We start from the raw sequence: 22,024 nt of genomic DNA, 5'->3' as shown, positions 1-22,024 counted from the left end.
TTCGGCAGTGGCACTCCGCTGCCCCCCCCTCTTTTTTTTTTTTTTTGCTTGGGGTGGCAAAAAACCTGGAGCCAGCCCTGGAGACAGGACTACTAGGATTAGAATGATTTCCATATCTGTCAGCCCCAAAACGAACCTGTACCTCCATTTTGTTATATTTGAAGATTTTCATCAAGTTTTGATAATGTTGTCTGGAGGGAGACAGTTAAAAAAAACAACAGAAAAAATAATCTTAATTTGCGTTGGGGTATCCAGTTCAGATAAGAGAAAGCTATGAAGCTGGATTTTGCCATATCAACCCAGACCAACAAAAATACATGTACACAACAGGAACATAAGGTAAGGCCTGGATCTGAAAACCACCAGCTCTTTGAAGTACACAATGACTGAATGGGAACATAGGAATCTATCGTCTCCCCATCAGCACAGTCTTCTACATTTTTCAAGTGTGTAGTCTTTGACATTCTCACACTAGTTTTGGAGCCCTATCCTAAGTTGTACAGGGGAGTGGAGAGTTGCCATTGGATATTAGTACTATAAATATTATTGATCTTTACAGTTGTAAAACAGAGATTGAGGATGCTTGTGAAAATATATTCTTATATGAGTGAGCAGAGCATGCTATTACTGGAGAAACAGTTCAGTAACAAATTTATATTCTTGCTTTGCTATTTTTTCCTCTTTCATTTTTATAGTAATTTTATAAACATGGAAGAGTAAAGCTTGTACCTCAAATTTTTACTGTTGCTTCTTCCAGAAATGAAGAACTGAATATGAATGCCTGATCACAAGCATTTTTATGGACATCAGCATCATGGACATGAGAAGATCTAACTGGAAATAGGGGTTGGGGGAGGGGTTAGGGGTGTTCAGCACTTTACATGAGACACACAAACCAAACAGCAGTATGCTAAGAGGTTGCAGTTTAGTATGACCACATGGATAAAACAATCGGAATTTCTGCATTAGACCTCAGTCACATTGCACCGAAGTTTACTGAGAGTTGTACCACAGATTTCAAAATGTTAAATAAATAAAATAACCTTTCTTCTTCCTTGCATAACATCTCCATGCATGCCCCAGACCTTTTATTTTAATCACATTAAAACTAAAATGAACACTTTTAAGATTACCTACTAATTAGAGCACATTAAAGATGTAAAAAATTCCCACAAATTTTGGTGGGAAAATAAAACAATTTGTATAAATACATTCTACAACATCTTCTCCAAATGTCTCAGATGTACAATTTTACTGAAAGATATTTCTGATTTTTTTATTTAAGTGTACGTGGACATTTCTTTAGCCTGTCCATTTGGGGTGGGTGGGGGATGTCCATTTGGGGTGGGGTGGGGGTGGGGGATGTTATCATTTTGTTTTTAATTTACCAAGGGTAAGAAGGCTCTCCTTAAGGTTTATATGTATTGAGTTCCCTGGAGCTTCAAAATAATTATTCCTTCTGTACCAAAAGCTAGTAATTTGCTATTTAGGTACTAACCCCAATCATGTAATAATATTTATGAACATATGGAGTGTTTTAATATTTTGGATTTTAAGAATATCTTCGCAACCTGAGTAAATGGCACATTCAAGACATTGTATAACACTGTACAAGAGAATCATATCAGAAATGAATTCCGTAAACTACTGCATGCTGTGAAGGCCAAGTGTTTGGTACTAATCAGTCTGAAAATACCACTGATTTGATTTAGACCAACTATGCAGTAAATTGTGATAGGTGAATCATAACTGCATGGTATTACTGATTACACAATGTTACCCCTGCTTTCTATGGCAACAAAGGATAGGACATGACACCATCTGGGAAGCAAAAAGGAGCAACAATCTGGAATTTGAATAGAAATAAAATGGCTGCTCTCCAGGCTTTGCAGCTTCATTTCTCTTCTCCTTCCAACGCAGGAAACAAAGCAAAGGAGCCGGAGTAACTTTCACAAAGTTACCTCACAACATTTACAGTTTCTTTTTTAGAGAAGAAAGAAAACATCCTGAATGAGAAACACTCCACACTAGCCGCCGCCTCCTCCTCTCAGCTGGATGCAGCGTGGGTGCTCTCTTCCACAGCCTGGTAGCACTTTCACTTTCTGTATCTGGGAGCTCTGAAATCCTAGGCCCAGAGAGCACAGCCTCCCCCCCTCACTACCAGCAATTGCCTACCTCGACCATGCAAATGTCTGCCCCTAGATCATGAAAAAAAATGCTTCCCACCTGCAACCTCACTCACTATTGTACTGGAGCACAGTTTGGCCTCTTTTCACAGCAACAGCATAGTGTGGTCCAGTGGGGCCAGGCATACTTCAGCCACACACCACAGCAAAAACCCAATATGTCTCCTCCCCAGGAAATGCAAACCAGCACCCCAAATTCTGATCCCTAGATATCTGCAATCAATCAAATGTGCTCATGCAACTACCATTAAAGCATATAACAGATAAAGATTACATACCTCTAGTTCCTGCTGATCAGCACTTCATGAGTGGACAAGAAGCACTCTCTCATCTATGTCCTCATCACACAAGAGCCACCCCCTCTACCTTGCCTGCATTATAATAGCCTGACTAGATGATACTTAAAGCTGAAAGCTAGGTTCAGGCTACTTACACTATAGAACACCACAAGACAAGGGTGGAGAGTGGGAATTATCTTATTCCAGTCCAGCCTCACGTGCAATAAAGGCCACAGAATGCCAAAATACGTGAAAGTTTGTTGAATAGGGAGAGTCATAGTGAGCTGTGAAATATTTTTGTCATAGATTCATGGAGTTTAAGGCCAGAAGGGACACTTAGATCATCTAGTTTGACCTCCTGCATTAATCCAGGCCATTACATTTCACCCAGTTACCCCTATAGTGAGCACATAAGGGCATCCAGTCTGGATATGAAGCCTTCAAGCTATGGAGAATCTACATTCTCCCATTGTTTGTTCCCATTGTTAATCACCCTTACTATTAAACAAACATTTGCCTTATTTCCAATTTGTATTTATCTGACTTCAGCTTCCAGTCGTTTTTTTTTTTTGCCTTTTTCCACTTGATTAAAGAGCTCTTTCATACCTGTATGAATCTACATTCTCCCATTGTTTGTTCCCATTGTTAATCACCCTCACTATTAAACAAACATTTGCCTTATTTCCAATTTGTATTTATCTGACTTCAGCTTCCAGTCATTTTTTTTTTTTGCCTTTTTCCACTTGATTAAAGAGCTCTTTCATACCTGTATTTTCTCCCCATGTCGTAATACATTAATGATTATTCTGAGATACAGCTAACTATAAATAGAGATATATCGTTATTGTAATAGGTAGGTATATATACCCACACACATGGAAGAAAAATGTGATAGCCGCTCTCTATAAACTGAAAAAAAAGCTATTATTAAAAATGAAAATTATTGCAAAAATATATTCATTTTCAATATATTCAGATCCTCAGAATGAGAATTTATATTTTATTTAGCTACTGTTATGAAAATTTTGGTTCAGTAAGTCAATACTGTATAGGCATGAAAGGCAATACAATGCCTTATTTATATGCAAGTCCTATAAAAGCTCCTGATATATTAAGTACTTGTTACGTACCAGGGAGGCCGGGGGCCCTCCCAAGGTGCTCTGTAAGAACGAGGCCGACACATACACTGTGAGTTATTGGCTTTAATGAAGGTAAAGTGACACATCTGCAACGGGGACCCCAAGCGTTGCTGTCACTGAGACGGGGACCCAGCGCCCTGTAGCTCGGCCTGGGGTGAAGTCCAAAAGCAAACACAAAGCATGCTCATATTTATACAAACAGCAGCAAACCAGCTCATACATAATGCAACAGGAGCTCTCCACCCTCCGGGGCCGCCCCCGTGACTAACAGCCCAGGGGCTTTCCACGCAGCAATTCCAGCCGGTTACGGCAGGTTAAAACTAGCATGCTGTGTCCTACAATAACCGGAGGCTGAGAAAGCAGAGCTGCCTAAGCTAGGCCGTAACAAAATCTTCCGTGGTTCCCTGACCTCCTACAGTACTGTATATTCCATAGTTCATGAATTAGAACAACATAAGTCATTCATTTCACTCTCTAAACACTTTTTGACCAACATTATGTTAGCACTCTCTTCTGATGACCTGGTATTCCTCATCCTAGCCCCTTATCTACAATCCCTGAACGTTTTTGTAAGTAAATCCAATTTTACATAGAGATATTACTGAGAATAATTATCTTGCTGCATGGGACAAATCAGAAGTATATCAATTAAATAAACTCTTTCTCTACCTTCTTTCAAGACTTCCAATTGAAAATGGAGTTCCAATGGAATTAAGAATTTAAGGGTTCATTTTCAACCAGACCTACTTGTAACCACAGTCCTTTATAGTTCAATATAGAAAATATTTTAAACAAAATGAAAGATAATTTTAACCAGTGGTATGCCCTCAGCATTTCTTGGTAGGAAAAATTAAATTCCATAAAAATGGTAATAGTCTCTCTGATTAATCATAAATTGAGTTGTGTTGCTTCTTCCATTCCCTCATGCATGTGAAGAATTTAAAATAACAAAATGGCAATAATTGTACTGGACAAACTATAGTTTAAGCAATTTCAAGTCAAAGTATTCAAAATATTTATAACTGAAAATAAATAAATACCAATTCACTTTTATATTTAAATGATTATTAATACACTAGTACTGCCATTGATAGGAGAGATCTATGTTGCTATCTATCTTAGTTACTTATATGATCCCGAGTACAGTAGCATCTGAACATGTCATAATCTTTAATTAATTTATCATCACAACACCACTGTGAGGTAGGAAAATATTACTTGCCACAGACCACACAGGAAGTGGGTGGTGGAGTACAGACTTGAACCAAAGTTTCGCTACACCTAGGCTAGGGTCCTAACCATTGAGATGTTGTTATATATTATCTGAGCATTTTACAGCCATACAAAGCTTAGTGTCACATTATCAATTTTAACTAAGACCAGTCAATATTAGCTGTTCCTGCTAGACAGAGAAAATTCGTATTTATTTGTCACATGGTCGTTATGAGGATTAGTTCATACTTCAAAGCACTTTGAATATGAAAAGGAGTGTTATTCGTAGGTAGTCTTGCAGTTTAGATAATTATTTAAGATAAAATATATAACAATGAAATCTTATCAAAGTTAACTGGCCCTGATTTGTACGTTTGTGTAAATTATTTGCACAAATATTAGGGAATGGCTGTTTTTCATATACATGCAAATGAATGAGTATTCATTATTAGTTGTTAGTCATTTATGGTTGTTCTGCTGTTTACATTTTGTTCATTCATCAAATCAGAAAGTGGAATCAATGCCATCTGATCTAACACATGCCACAAATAATTCTCAGCAAAGACTCAAGGTTAACAGTTTGCCAGCATCCAACACTGGAATTTTTTCCCATAAACAGTTTGATGAATATCCACAAATGCATTCACAGAAAGACCAGACATTAAGGGACAAAAATATGGTTGACTAAAAAGCCATTTAGAATCTGAAACGTTTGCAAACACAGTCTTACTGTTTTCAAACAGCTGCACTTTGCACAGAAAATGACAGCATTTGTATTGTTTGCCCCATGACTTTGTCATCTTTGAATCGTAGTGGGGGTTGTTAATCATCTCTTTCTGAAAAGCTCTGCATCCTATTACAATTCTATACATCATCCAGTGCACCCTAAAATTCTCTAACTGAAATGTTAGCTGCCTTGGTAAGTTTTCGCAAGGGCCAAAGAATTTACATAATTGAACTCTTTAAAATATCCAGATTATCTTCACTTAATTAACAATTTTAATTACCTTTCTTTCCAGTTTTTATAATGATCAACAATGACTTGTAGGACTTTAGAGCAAATATGCATGATGCATTGCGAGCACCATTTTTCTACTTTTATCACCCCCTAATACTAAACATTACAGACTTCTGCCCATCACACTCATCATGCAGAAGCTCAGCCTGAGGAATTTGGGTGTAGTTTAGCAAGATTATTCTTTTAGATACAATTCAGATTTTCACTGTAAATGAAAAGTACGTTTGTGCGAGGGGCAGGGGAGATCTTTAGGTTACACATACACCCCCTCTTACCACTCGTTTTTTCCACCCTAATTATTGGGTTTACATTTTTAAGGCTATTTTCACAAGGAAAAGGGCTAAAATATTATTTTGGCTTTAAATGAAAGCTTAGATGCAACTGCTTTGCATTATAACTGTTTTAGAGGGATGAGGGACTTTGAGTCCATGAGCTTCATAGTATCTGAAGAATCTCTCTGAGCAGCTCCATTTTCCTTGGAGCTCTCTCAGCCAAGCACCAATCAGATCAGACCCTGCTTATCTGATGAGAGCACATTCCAAGGTTACTGATAAAAACACAACATGAATTGTAAAATATTTTTGATAAAGTATAACAGACTTGTTCTCTTAAGTAATCAAAATACAGGTATTTAGAGCCATATCCTGTTCCCACTGAAGTAAATGCTACTGGTTTTCAAAAGGCACAGGAAGGGTCACTTAATGATATAAACAATTTTCACTTTGCTGTACCAATATTCACCAGAAAAAAAAATAGTTCACTCATTTCACATAATGAATGGATTTTCACGGAACTCTGATCAGTACCTTCTGCTTTGAAAATAAACACCCTGGCTTTGCAAGAAATTATTTATACTATACCAACAGAAGACCATTATCCTGTGACAACATTTTTATGCTAGTGACAGTTATCTTTGTTTGGAGACCTCAGTAAGCCTTTTATTCCAGCCAAAAGTTCCTTCCTTCATTGCTTCAGGCTGCAAACTTACTCATGTGAGTTGGTTTTATTCATGCAAATGGATCCATTGACTAAAAGCTACTTGCGTGAGTAAGCCTGTGCCAGGATCAGGCCCTGAATGTTATTATTTGTTGCATTGCCTCTTTAACTGTCCTGTGCAGCTTTACTTCAGAAAGGTAGATAGTGTACAATGTGAATTGCAGTTAAAAAAGGAAACAAAATGTCAGGATGTATAAAGAATAGAGTAGAAAATAATGAAACTATTATGATGACATTACATAAATCGGGGTGCACATTCACCTAGAACATTATATTCTTTCTGGTCCTCTCATCTTAAAAAAGAAATAGCAGAAATAAAATAGTCCAGAGAGACCGGTAATGAAAATGATTGGCAGTCTGGAATGACTTCACCTTAAGCAATCTCTGTTAAAATTAGGATAATTTATTTGCATTTGGTGTCTTTAAAATACCTAAAATAATGATCAATATGAAGATGATAAATTCAGGACTGCTCTCTCGTGATAACAGAACAAGCGGACAGCCAATTAAAATGCAATACATTTAAAATGGATACAAACTTTTTTCTGTGCAACATAATCAATCTATGGAACTCATTGAAACCAAATATTATTAAACCCAAGAGCCAAGAAGGGTTCAAAAGAAGATTGGCTATTTATATTGATGATGAGGCTATCCATAATTCCATTAGATGGGATGAAAAGTAGAAATTATAAATTCCCATGCTCCAAAGAATAAACTAATCTGTAACTGACTGAGATAAACTTAGTAATAAATAGTGATAATAGTAATAAACTTCCTTGATGGGTATGTCATTCCAGACAAGTCCATTATAGGAAATCTAGCAGCTTCTTCCTAAGTATATAGAATGGACTCATATCAGAAACTAGATACTGATCTAGATAGACCATTGGTTTGATCCAATATGGCAATTCCTATGAGCCACAGAGGCTCGTGAAAGATTGGTTATATAAAAATAATATATATTTCTAGAGAGTTCCTTAATTTATTGAGACACTGCAGCAGAACACTATAACTGCAAGGAATGTGCTTTGAAAAAGCATCCAATGCAATGAATAAAATGAACAACTGGAGAGTAGTTGGCAACGTAAGCAAGATTGTTATTTGGAGTCTAAAATATTCTTTGGGAAAAAAAAAGTTAAATTGGCTCTGGTTGCAGTAGCCTAATATGCAATAGCTTTGTTTTGATGAAACCAAGAAATCTTTGTTGTTGGATTGTTGGAAGCTAAAAAGGAAAAGTTAACGAAAAAGCAGTGTCCTAAGGACTATGCTTTGCTAGTTTTTTGGATGAGCCATAAAAACGTAGATGGCTTCTAAATAAATAGGCTATTTATTTCTCAACAACTGTCATGGGTGTTTGAATCCTTCAGCTCTTTCTTACATGCTCCGTGGTAGCAAATATATGCCGTAAAAGAAGATGAATAAAGACTGCCAATAATTAATTTTTGTTTGTGCTGTCTAATCTATCATTGCACTGCACTGTACCGTACCCTAAATTAAAGTATATGCTGTGTCATCTGTGCCTTTTGCATTATAGAAACTTTATGCTCTGTGAGTAACAATGCAAGCTAACTAGTCTAGTGGTTTTCTATACATGATAGATGTGAACATTTGTGAATTTTTTTTAATTAACATTTATAATAGGTTGACAGTAAACAAATCAATGACATACACTAATTTAAAGTTTACAATGATTTTAATACAGTAAATTGCTGCTACTTTAATTAGCCGGAATTTCTTCAGTTTAGCAACATGTCTTTTCCACCTACTTTGAGTCATTACACAATATTTTTCTCCCAAAGTGACACAAACAATCCCTGAACTTAATTTGGTGCTTCAAATTATGTAATAAATCTTTACTGTATTTACTTTTTTCTAATACCAAAGCTTCCACAACAGATTATTTTGTGTTTCTGGCTGCTGCAATGCATATTGTAATATTTCACAGTAAATCAGTCTACTCAAAAGTGTTAGTTTTCTGGTGTTTATCTCAGATTATTCTAATTTGCCATAACGGTTATAAAGAGAATATTAAAGTTTCTCCCTCCAAAAATCACAGCTGTGGTAGGAATGGGCACTAAACTGAAATGATTCCCTAATATCCAGAATACCAGCAGTAGGGCATGATCCAACTTCCAATAAACAGACTCCTATTGATTTGACAGGTGTTGGATTAGGCCCATAGTTAGATTCAGATTAATATTGATTAATTTCCCATATAACAGGAACTATAAGAATTTTTTTTATATTTCCAACTGATACTTTTCTTAGCATTTGGACAGTCTCGAAACCTTTGAATTAGCTTCTTATTTTATTACAATTTAGGCTAGGATATTTTTTTAGACTTATACAAAGTCTATACCTTGGACTTATACCCATCCAAAGTCCTAGCTGCCCCTAATATTACATACTATACATATTACAATTACAAAAGTACTAAACAGTGGTTTATTCTCTGACAACCAACTGCTTAGGCTTGTAGGTACTGAATGGGTTTTGATAATGATCACTACAGTATAGTGATAAGTGCTTGAGTGGTTTTGAAATAACTAATAACTATATAAAAGTTTCCCTCTTTTTTCACATGCTGTTTATTTTTATGCACTGAACGTGAAAAAATAACACTGAGGAAAAGATTGTATTCCAGAATCAATCCACGCATGGTCTAGCTCTCCAGCTTTCCGAAAGGGAAAGCAATGGCCCAGATTCAGCAAGGTACCTAAATATGTGCCTAACTGAAAGCCAATGGGACTACTCCCATGCTTAAGTTAAAGTTGCAAAATTGGGAGCTCACTTTTGAATATTGAATTCATAATTCTTTAGACTTTTTCTGGAAAATAAACAGCCTATATATTCACCAACACAAGTTAGTTGACAGTCAGAGTGTTGCAGATCCCAGCTAAACAAGCAATCCAACAATAACCCAAGACATCGGTGGTTACTTATTTCCAACCACAGTTTTACAGTACAAGAAAATGAACTAAATTCATATCTTTACAAGCAATGTTAGTAAAGATGACACTGAGTCACTAATAACAACTACGAAAAGCTAGCACTTAATGACATCTTTTTCTTTGGTTACATACATTGTTAAAATAATTAGATTAATTGAAAAATCTAGAAACCAAATATTCATCAGGCTTTGCATCCTTGTATGAATATTTTTCATGAAAAGATAGTATACTCCTCAGGGGTCCAAGTAGCAAAGTAATAAGCTTGGTATTTCCTTACACCTTCAGATACCTATCTGGAAAAATATGATAGGCTTTTAACGACTTGAGTTTCAAGCCTATAATATGTTAAGCCCTGATGCATACAGTGGAACCAAATTGAATTAAGTGCATGAGCGAGTGCCATATTCTAGAGGGAAATACAAGGGAAAAGCAGGTCTGACACATTTTAGTTCTTCAGTAACCTTCTCACCCAAAGCACCCAGGGAATTCTAGTGATGATATAAGTAGGTCCATAGGAAGAATGGTTTTAATCACCCAGGGGGATTACTAATGATATGTGTTAAAGGTGGAGTAACCGTAGCTCAGCATGTTAACAAATTTCACTGTACAAGGCTGTCTGTGAAGGTCTATTAAAGCAGGTTCTGGAAATGAGGAAATTAAACGAACAAAGGACATGAGACAAAAAGATATTTTTATCTTTAAAAAAGTCCTGGGAATGTGACCTAGCAAACAGTGCACCAGCCCACATCATCATGATAAAAGATGAAAACTAGATTTTCTAAAAAGGTTAAAAAAGCCTAAATAATCTATTTCATTCATATTTTAAAGTGTTCTATTTTCAAATATACTATATGAGAGTTTTACAGCAAATATTGTACAGCCATGTCTTGTTATTAAAATGAAGCCTCCACCGTCATTTGAAAATTACTCCAGATTGCACATATTAACATACTTTAAACTGTTGGTATTCAAAATTTGTTAACTATAGCAAATTACTGCTGTCAATGTCAATAATTATGGATTACGGTAAATAACTTTAAAAAATAGCATGATATAGTTCAGAATGAGTTTTTAAGGATAGTTTATCTTTTAGGTTTAGTCTGATGGGGAATGTTATCCGAGTTACATTTTGTTTAAAAATGCACCTCTTTTGGAAAGAGCATTTTAAATAACAGTGCCCGGACTTTAGCAAAAATAGTGAGCCCAATTCTGTGCCCACTGATTTCAATGGCAAACGCCTATCTTTTTTAAAATGGGATTGTGGCTGAGCTCCAATGTCTACTGTTCCTTTGCTTATTCTGCTAGTTTGACAAAGTTAACTAATACTAATAATCAGTATTAGAGAGACAAGGTGGGTGAGGTAATATCTTTTTGGTGAGAGACAACCTTTCAAGCCACACAGAACTCTTCTTCAGGTCTTCAGCTGTGTGTGGCTCGGAAGCTTGTCTCTCTGACCAACAAAAGTTTGTTCAGTAAAAGATATTACCTCAAACACCTTCTATCTTTAATATCCTGATAATAATAATATAATGGCTACAGCTACATTGCATATAATAATCAGTATTCTGAGATCGGTTCTGGCATTCCTGAAGGTACTAATGTACAAACATATCAGTAAAAGAGAAAGCCACACTGAATTTTGTTCTTTGAGGGATGTTTTTAAAATCTATTGAAGTTTTCAAACAAACAAAGACAATTAGTGAAGAAAAATCTCCCTCCCCAAACGTTTTAGTAATGTAATGAAAGGTTTAGACTAGATGATACAATAGAACTTTCTCACCAAGAGTGTATGTGATTCTGTACATCTTATAAGTTATCTGTACAAAAATACTAATTTGTTTTATACAGATACATGAACTCATTTTGTTTTTACCATTAAAAATATATATTTTAAAAAATCAAGAATTAAAATAAACTCAGATAATTCCTGCTTTCTGCTCCTGTTCAGGGTAAGAGTTTTAGAACACTCATTCACATTGTTTAGCTATATGAATAACATATGCCAATCACAAGATATTTGTGGTAACTGTACCATGCATGTTTCCTTAAAATTTTTCATTTTATACCAAACTCCACAGTTCAGAATGTGTCACACTCTCCTTTCCACAGAGAGACTGGGTTCCTTCTTTCCCCACCCATTTTTCAGCATGCACACAATGGCCTTATAATACCATCTCCTTAGGCAGAATCCTTGCTACCACTCAAGAATTAAAAATAGAAAACTGAGACTGACAAAAGAATGCAGCTTTTTTTTTCAAGTATAGTTAACAAAGTTATAGGTCAAGATAAAAAAGAACAAGCTCTTTAACTGAAGCTCCTGGGTAACAAGTCACTTAACTTCATAAATATCAGTTACACTCAAATAGCCTTTATTCTGTTTGAGCAACCCTGGCATTCCCAGAGGACACTGTCTTTCAATCTTCTGTTCTACATTCATCCTCAGTCAATAAGGTCATTATCCACAGTACAGGCATCCCATCACTGTCTATTAGACATCTTCAATTTCAATACATTGCTCAAGCAGTGCGAATATAATACCAGCCCCTTGAAATGAAGCCAAAAAGATGCCAAATCTGCACAGTTCACCAGAATTAAGGTGAGATCATATTTTTGTGTGTAATCTTTCTATTGAATTAACAGTACAAATCAGCTATTTCAGTATTACAGCATCTCTTTATTACAGCATTATGGTACCAATACTATATTGTTAAAGCTGGAATTAATTAGAAGAGTCTAGCCTGACAAAAGACAGATATTTCTTAATAACCTAAAAAAATTGAAAAGTTAATGAGGCAACTCAAAAGGGCAAGCTGTCTCAGCACACTCAATTTTATTAACCAGGGCTGGACTTTCAATCCATAAAATAGCTCATGCACAAATTGTTGATATTCCCCCCGACAGATAATTCTAACACAAGTAGTGTCATGGAATGGGCTAGTTTGTACAGGTGTATGATACACAATGGCACATCAACAACTAAATCAAGTTTAACATTAAACAAAAAAAACTAATTATGTGAAGTCAATTTATTTATTTTTGAAACCAAAGAGAGAGTCTAAAACATTAATATTTATTAAAGATATTAGGTCCATAAAAATGATAAGATTTGTGACAAATGTTGGCTTGTAGCCTGGGAAGCAGAGTATTTGAACTGACCAGACTGATACAAGACAAGAATATTTCTGATAATATACAGGATTTTAAATATAATAGCCTCTCCCTGAAAAAGTAGAAGAATTAAATTCCCTAATGACAGTCTGTGCCAAAAAGCTCATTGATCACGAGACTAGGATAGAGCTCCAGGGTTAGTAGAGAGAAAGATTTTGACAGAAATATGTCCTGTGAATTAAGATATTTTAACATAATTGGAAATTATCCCTTCACACTAATCATCAGTTAAGATATATGGAAAACCTGGTAATATATGTACGGTACCTAAAATACTAGGCATGCTATAAGGATATTTGGAATATCTAACAATGAAAAGCTGCTCACTCTTGTAAAGATTTCTTCTTGATACTGTCGGGTCTGTGACTCCAAATAATTCCCTTTCATGAACAGGTTGGCCTCCAAACAAATGTTTTATGGAGGACAACCTGTGTTAAGGGCTTATAGACTGAATCCTGAATACATTATTTAGTAGGTAAAACTCCCTTGGATTTTAGTTCATAGCAAAACTATTAGGCCCAGTCCTCGTCCTATAGGTACATTTGAAGGAATCTGCTCTGGGTCACACAACAGGATGAAGTTCAGCCACCTCCATGGCTTCATACCCCTCTCTTTAGACTCATGGATGTGTCCAGTGATCTGCAAGCTGGAAGAAATTAGGAGAGGTAATACTGATGTGGGACATGCCCATCATCCCACTTTACCAGCTCTGTATGAGATATCCACTCAGGCATTCATATAGCTAGAGACTTCTTGAAAACCTGAGAATAGCCTCGTCTCATCATTACAGTTCCACTAAAGATAAGCGATGTCTGACAGAAAGACTTGAGTGAATTGCAGGAATGCCCTCAGTGCTAGTGCGGAGGCATAGAGCTTTATCATTGATGACACTTTACAGCCTGTAAATCCAAGGGTTTGGGTTTGGGAACAGAAATACTCTGCTCTTTCTCTTGGGACAAAAGTAACCCAGTCTGGATGGAAGAATTTGGAGGAAACTCTAGGAGAAGAACTGTCCATCCCTCCATACCAGTCCTTCACTTTTGGCTTTTACCGTAGAAGGACATGATTTAGCCCTTGGCTTAGATAGAGGTTTGATATTGCATCCAGTGACATCAATGACAAAGATCCCATTGTGTTCAGCAGTGTGGCATCATGCCTTATTAGGACAATGATAGGGTAGGCAAATAAGGAAGCTTGAACAGAATAATGGATAAGCACATTTTAAAATAAATAAAGTTTACTTCGGAAGGAAAATTGACTGAGACATTTGAGCTTATACATTCCTCAAAATGTATAACAGGATCTTTAATTTTCATCTGGCCAGTCATCAGCAAAGAGCAGGAGACATAGACATTGAGGTCTATTCAGGCATGATAGGTCCCCAGGGTCAAGTCTGTAGGATTCTTGACAAAATTGGGTAGGGTTTACACAGAATTTTATGCTTGTTACACTTTTGTGCTGACAGAATTACACTATTCTGTCCTCCCCATTCACCATTCTATTCATTTAGGACAAATATAACCCACTTTAATAGATTTGTATACACTGTATCTGAGGTATGCATGTCTCCAGTTTTAGAAACATTATGGCTTAAGGGAATAACTAGCTATAACAAAATGATAGCGCTTTCTACAGATCTGTTGTTACTGAAAGGCCCTGGGATGCTTTAAAGATGAGTCAAACATAATTAGTACACAAATAAACAGTTTTAGCTGAAAGATTTTAAGTAATTAAAATGATACTTTTAATGCAGCTTGAATAATATGGACAAGAATTATAACATTCCAAAACCAGTCAGAGAACACTTCAATCTCCCTGGTCACTCGATTACAGACCTAAAAGTCACAATATTATAACAAAAAAACGTCAAAAACAGACTCCAACGAGAGACCGCTGAATTGGAATTAATTTGCAAAATGGACACCATTAAATTAGGCTTGAATAAAGACTGGGAGTGGATGGGTCATTACACAAAGTAAAACTATTTCCCCATGTTTATTCCCCCCACACACACACACTGTTCCTCACAACTTCTTGTCAACTACTGCAAATGGACCATTTTGATTACCACTACAAAAAGTTTCTCTCTGTCCTGCTGGTAATAGCTCACCTTAACTGATCACTCTCCTTACAGTGTGTATGGTAACACCCATTGTTTCATGTTCTCTGTGTGTGTATATATACATACATCTTCCTACTGTATTTTCCACTGCATGCATCCGATGAAGTGGGCTGTAGACCACCAAAGCTTATGCTCAAATAAATTTGTTAGTCTCTAAGGTGCCACAAGTACTCCTGTTCTTTTTGTAATTAGAAAGTTCTTCGTTAACATCTTCTTATGAACTAGCTAGCATATTTTTGAGCTGGTAAGAGAATAACTGCAATCCAGTTAGATATGACCTACCAAGAAAGGGAATCTCTCCTCAGAGACAGATTCAGGAGCCTATTGTCTACAGTCCAGGGAAGAACTTGGACGATTAGAATTAGCAGTAATGCAAAATGATGCTAGTGCCATTTGGTTTTGTTTTTCTCTATTTTATTACATTCTCCATTTACCACATCTTGATATAAATGAGCTATAGATAATAGTGTGTTATCCCTCACATTTCTAGCAATATTATTTTTATAGGCAATTAGCATTCTAGGTAGAAATTTCTCAAATAAAGAAAAATAATATTCTATTCAAACTAGAGCTATGCCAAACTACTGTCTCAAATGGGTCATTCTATTTACACATTAGGTCATTGCGGGGGACAGAGGCTGCAGATATATATGCTCATCTGAATGTGTGTAGGGCACAGCTATCTTCTGGAAAGGCTAAATAGTAATGAGAATGTATCAAGATTCCCTTTCATGAATACAGAAAACTGGAGGAAAGTTCCCCACTCATTTCATTTTCTCATAGAGACATAGACATCAGCTAACAAAAGCCCATTCTTGAAACCTCAGTCTTACGGATGACCACACCTGGAATGATTCCCAGAGAAGCTAAGTTACATGCATTGGTAGCACACAACCAAGGTTTTGAAACCCTTGGTGCAAGTGGAAGAAATCTGGCCAACTGTCCTTAAATGAAACTAGAAGCCAAAAACATCTTGAATTTGGGAGGTAGAAACTAAAAAACACTGTCCACCTTTTCCTTTTTTCAACCTGTTACATGCAGATGAACTACTTTCCCAGAAAGTCAACCTAAAATAGTTTCCCAATTAGTCTAGCTACTGCTGTTGCTACTTGGACATCTTCTACAGTATTGCCAACCCCAAATGCTCATAAAACATTACTCAAGACTCAAAACTCATGTGGTGCACATAAAATATTTTTAATAATAAATTTGGGGTTTTCATATTATGTGTTTTTGAGCCCTTAAGGGTCATGTTTTTAAGCTTTCAACCATGAGGATCAAAAACATTTTATTTTTTGTAATGAAAACAGAGATTCTCACATGATCATATGACTCCAGTAACTGGGACTTTACAAAAAAAAAAAGCCCACAAATATTGCAAGACTTACAATAAACATTTCAAGAATTGGCAAAACTGCTTCCATTTCCTGGGGTTCTGGGCTACAGGGTAACCACAAGAGTGTCCTGGATACCAATGATCAAGATGGTCCCTTCTAACCTTTAAACTCTATGAGTCTATGAGACACAAGGTGGGTGAGGCAATATCTTTTATCAGACCAACTTCTATTGGCGAGAGAGACAAGCTTTCGAGCTTACACAGAAGTCTCCTTCAGGTCTCTACTTCAGCTTGTCTCTCTCACCAACAGAAGTTGGTCCAATAAAATATATTACCTCTCCCATCTTGTCTCTCTAATATCCTGGGACCGACATGGCTACAACAACACTGTGTACTAGATGTCACTGTTCATCCAGAAGCTCTGCCCAGTTTGCTGGCCTTTTGCTGGGACAGATTGGCCTTGCCAGCTGGCCTGCGATTGAGGAGCTCATGGTCAGAAGAAGTTATGATAACCACAAACAACAGAGTAAAATGCAAATCTTAGTTCTTTGACTTAGTTTTACCAGAATTATAAATAAATGAATAGATAAATTAATCCAAATGAGGTGGGGAGAGAGAAAGAAATATGAAATATCCTAGAATAGTTATGGAGAGTTAAGACTGAAGAACACTTCTCAAATGGGGAATAATCGGCCAGGCAGCAATATTTCACAAATTCAATATGAGGCAAAAAATGTAATTCTGGAATGTATTAACACACATCATATATAAGACACGGGAGGTAATTGTTTTGCTCTACTCAGAACTGAGGCATCAGCAGGAGTACTGTGTACAGTTTTTTGGCTCCATATTTCAAGAAAGATGTGGACAAATTGGAGATAGAGTCCAGAAGACAGCAACAAATATGATAAGAGGCTTAGAAAGAACTGGGAATGTTTAGTCTAGAGAAGGGAAAACTGAAGGGGGGGGGGCATAATACAAGTTTTCAAATATTGAAGAGATTGTTATAAAGAGGACAGTGATTAATTGTTCTACATGCCCAGTGTGGGTAGGACAAAAAGTAATGGGCTTCATCTGCTGCTTGGGAGTTTTAGAATAGACAGTAGGAAAATATTTTAACTGCTGAGGGTCCCCAGTATACATCTCCCCCTTATCTGTTGTTTCACATATCCGTCACTCATCAATAGGGTAATGTGTTCTGATTCACAACGGTCCTGATCCACATAGCCATCGTTTTCAGTAGTTGGGGATGGAGTGGTGGAGTGAACAGTGGCACAATGAACAACAGTGGCCAAAGCATTTGTTTGTTGACTATGTTTTAGTGACTTCTCTCTAGAATGATAGATTTGTGACTGGGAAACTTATATAAAACAGATGTTTCCTAGTAGGCCAAGATTTTTAAAATGCATTATTTGCCAAAGTCGTTACTCACATCATTGCTATCTCAGTTGTCTCAGGGAGTTTCGGTACTAAACTTTTTTATTAGTATAATTCATTTTTATGTAAAAACAGCCATGTGGGGTCAGGCCAATGGTCCATCCACCCTAGTATCCTGTCTTCTGACAGTGGCCAATGCCAGGTGCTTCAGAGGGAATAAACAGAACAGGGGATCATCGAGTGATCCATTCCCTGTCGTCCACCCCCAGCTTCTGGTGAACAGAAGCTAGGGGCACTCAGAACATGGTGTTGCATCCCTGCCCATCCTGGCTAACAGCCATTGATGAACTTAACCTCCATTAGCTTATTTAGTTCTTTTTTGAACCCTGTTGCAATTTTGGCCTTCACAACATCCCTGACAAAAAGTTCCACAGATTGACTGTGCATTGTGCGAAGAAATACTTCTTTTTGTTTGTTTTAAACTTGCTGCCTGTTAATTTCTTTGGGTGACCCCTGGTTCTTGTGTTAAGTGAAGGGGTAAATAACATTTCCTTATTCATTTTCTTCACATCAGTCAACATTTTATAGTCCTCTATTATATCCCTCCTAGTCATCTCTTTTCCAAGATGAAAAGTCCCAGTCTTTTTAATCTCTCCTCATATGGAATCTGTTCCATATCCCTAATCATTTTTGTTGCCCTTCTCTGTACCTTTTTCAATTCCAATATATCTTTTTTGAGATGGAGTGACCAGAACTGCAAGCAGTGTTCAAGATGTGGGCATATCATGGATTTATATAGTAAAAGTGGAGGCACTTGATTTCCCAGATTGATCAGCCAAGCCAATACTGACAACCCCGATGAAAAGTCTGCAAAACACTATGCCTCTGGACTGCATCAAGATGCAGAAAACCTTATAAGCCAGTCACTATCAAAACTAATTTTAGAAGTACTTAATAAGGTTGTTAAGAATGCTGAAGATACAACTCAGTTTATGTGAACCAACATGGCTGTTGCATCATACTTTCTATGTAAGCAAGAGATACCACAACTACAAACAGTTTGACATATTCCGTGAGCTTGCACCAGGTGCTAGCAACAAACCCAAGTCGATGCCATTGGCTCTATGGAGCATGGGCATATGATGTTATCAGTGGCATGGGGATTCTTGGCTCCAGGCACACAGCTGAGCTATAAAGGAAGTTTTAATGAGTCCTTTCAATTTCAGGATCCGGAATGCTGGTCACCTATACTGCCCACCACAGAGGGGCGGGTGTTGCGGTACCTGGTCATTGAGAACCCAGCTTCTGGCATGCTTGACGATCATGGAATACTACAAGGGACAATGGGTTCTTTTGGATGAATGGGGCTTCATCAATTTGGACTGCTATAAAAGAGGCCATTGGGAGATGTTTGGGAACCTGATTGGGTTTGGCGGAGAGACAGCCAAGCTAATTGATGGTACCTCCTTGTGGTGGATGTCCACTGCAGGTACTCCAAAAGGAAGGCACCCAGTGACCAGATAAATGGCCTGGTAAAGGACTTAAAAGGAGGTGCTGGATAAAGGAACAGAATGGGGGATGAGGGTTGGGGACTCCTATGATTGGTATGGCCAGAAGCCAACCCCTCCCCATTCTTATAGTCCACCTTAACCTTCTTATGAGTGGGGTGGATGGTAAGGTCCAGGCCATAGGTTGTCTGGGGGACCTGGATGGAAAATGAAGGGGGCCTGGTGGAAGCCCTGGATAATGATTTGAATAAACATGGATTTGCCTACACTGTACACTTTATCTGCCGGGTAGTCCCAGACATCTATATAATAAAGTTGTGGCCTGATTAAAACCCTTATCAAGTGTTTCCTGTCCTTCTTTTGGTATAGCCAGACAATGAAAATCAATTAATTATTATTTGTGATTTACCCATATTCTATAGTGATGAGTGCCATAGAAATCCCATGAGAACAAAACAATAATTCCATCTTCAAACCAGGGTCAGAACAGTGTGCAGTAAGAGAGTCTTAGGGCCACACACGGAATAATAAGGATAAAACAATATTGAATACTCGCTCATACAGAAAGCACTATCCACTCTGTGCACTGAATGAGGCTGGATTCCTCTGAAAAAATAATGTGCAATCATGTAACTAATGACTGTATCATAATATCTATTCACATACAAACTTAAATCTGGCACTTCTGAACTTTTTAGTTCTGGATTATGCAGCTTTATTGTTCTTTTAGTGTAGTTATGTGTATAGAATATAAATGTTTTTGAACAAATGTGTAATATAAACAGACATGCTGCTGATTTCATGCTATGCTACTGGAAATTGTGTTTGAAGGTCAGTTATGACACACCAATGGGTAATTAGGTGACTACAGTAACTCTACATTTATAAACTTTTTAATTTTTCTTAGTGTTTTGTTTTATCTTTTAACAAAGGTTTTTGGGTGCATTTAATGACTCGTAAGGCACACAGATACTTTAATGATGAGTAAGGTAAAAATGAGGGCTGTCAAGCGATTAAAAATTTAATCGTGATTAATCATGTGATTAATCACACTGTTAAACAATAATAGAACACCATTTATTTGAATATTTTTGGATATTTTCTACATTTTCAAATAAATATTGAAAGTAGACTTTAGTAGCTACTATAGTTTCCAGTACCCCACATTTTCAAAGAATCAAGATAATCGCTCTTCTGAAAAAACAAACATTTTCACACTTGTAGAAAGAGATTTTTCTGTAACACCGTTACAGATCTCAGAATACAAGGGTGAGAACTATTGTTGGGGTTTGGATTCTGGCAGCATGTAGGTAGCTGTGTGTGTAGGTGCCTGCCATCTAAAAGCATAACGTCTATTGTTGCATTATTAGAAAGCTGTCATAGTTGCTGGTGCCTAAGTATAAAATTATATGCTCGCTGATTCCTAAACTTGGATGACTTTAGCAAGGAAGATCATAAACATTGTAAGCTTAAATGAATTGGGTACAAATGACTGCACCACAATTAAAGGTGGGGCAGAATTTATCTGGGCTTACCCAAAGAAGGGCAGCTCTGCTTTGTGTTTGGAAGGGATTGGGGGTGGAGGAGGAAGGTCAGAAACTGCTGCAAAGCCCCCCACTCCAAACCCCTCCAGGAATGTGCATAAAGGCACAAAACCTGGGTGGGGCAAGTCTCTATGTCCAAGCAGCGAGGAAGCCAGCACCCACCCTTCCTCCCCTAGTGGAAGCGAATGGCAGGCTGGGTTAGGACCTGCTGTGGGCATTACACTAATCGCCCCTTTTTAAGGGGGTCTGGGAAGGAATTTTTCCCGTGCCACCAGAATTGGCTTCAGTGGAATGTGGTTTTTTTCACCTTCCTCACAGCAAGTGTGAGGATCCACCTTTTCTGGTGAATAGAAAAGGTGGTAGGCCATATGTCGCAACTTATTTTGTAATATTGGATGGATGCTCAGTACAGGTACTCCATAGGGAGGGCAACCAGTGAACAGATATATGGACTGGTAAAGGACTTAAAAGGAGGTACTGGCTAAAGGAATGCAGAATGGGGGAGGGGGTTCAGGGACTCCTATGATTGGTACTGCAGGGAGCCAACCCCCTCCATTCTCATAGTCCTCCTTAACCCTCTGACGAGGCTGGTGGATGGTAAGGTCCCAGCCATGGGTTGGCTGGGGGACCTAGATGGAAACAAAGAGGGGCTGGTGAAAGCCCCAGAAAACTGATTTGAATAAGCATGGATTAAATAAAGGGGGTGGAGCCTGGGGAAAGCCCCAGAGAATTGATTGGAATAAGCATGGATTTGCCTACACTGTACACTTTATCTGCCGGGTAGTCCCAGACAGCTATATCAGTGGTTCTCAAAGCCTGTCCACCACTTGTTCAGGGAAAGCCCCTGGCAGGCCGGGCCAGTTTGTTTACCTGCCATGTCCGCAGGTTCGGCCGATGGCGGCTCCCACTGGCTGCAGTTTGCTGCTCCAGGCCAATGGGGGCTGTGGGAAGTGGCACGGGCCGAGGGATGTGCTGGCCGCCCTTCCCACAGCCTCCAATGGCCTAGAGCGGCCCAAACTGTGGCCAGTGGAAGCCACGATCGGCCAAACCAGTGGACGCAGCAACTAAACAAACCGGCCCAGCCCGCCAGGAGCTTTCCCTGAACAAGCAGTGGACCAGCTTTGAGAACCACTGAGCTATATAATAAAGTTGCGGCCTGATTAAAACCCATAACAAGTCTTCTGTC

The sequence above is a fragment of the Mauremys reevesii genome, linkage group 3, assembly GCF_016161935.1.
Source record: "Mauremys reevesii isolate NIE-2019 linkage group 3, ASM1616193v1, whole genome shotgun sequence".
Taxonomy (NCBI): Eukaryota; Metazoa; Chordata; order Testudines; family Geoemydidae; genus Mauremys; species Mauremys reevesii.
The sequence above is the reverse complement of the archived record's forward strand: the minus strand, read 5'-3'. Positions refer to the sequence as shown.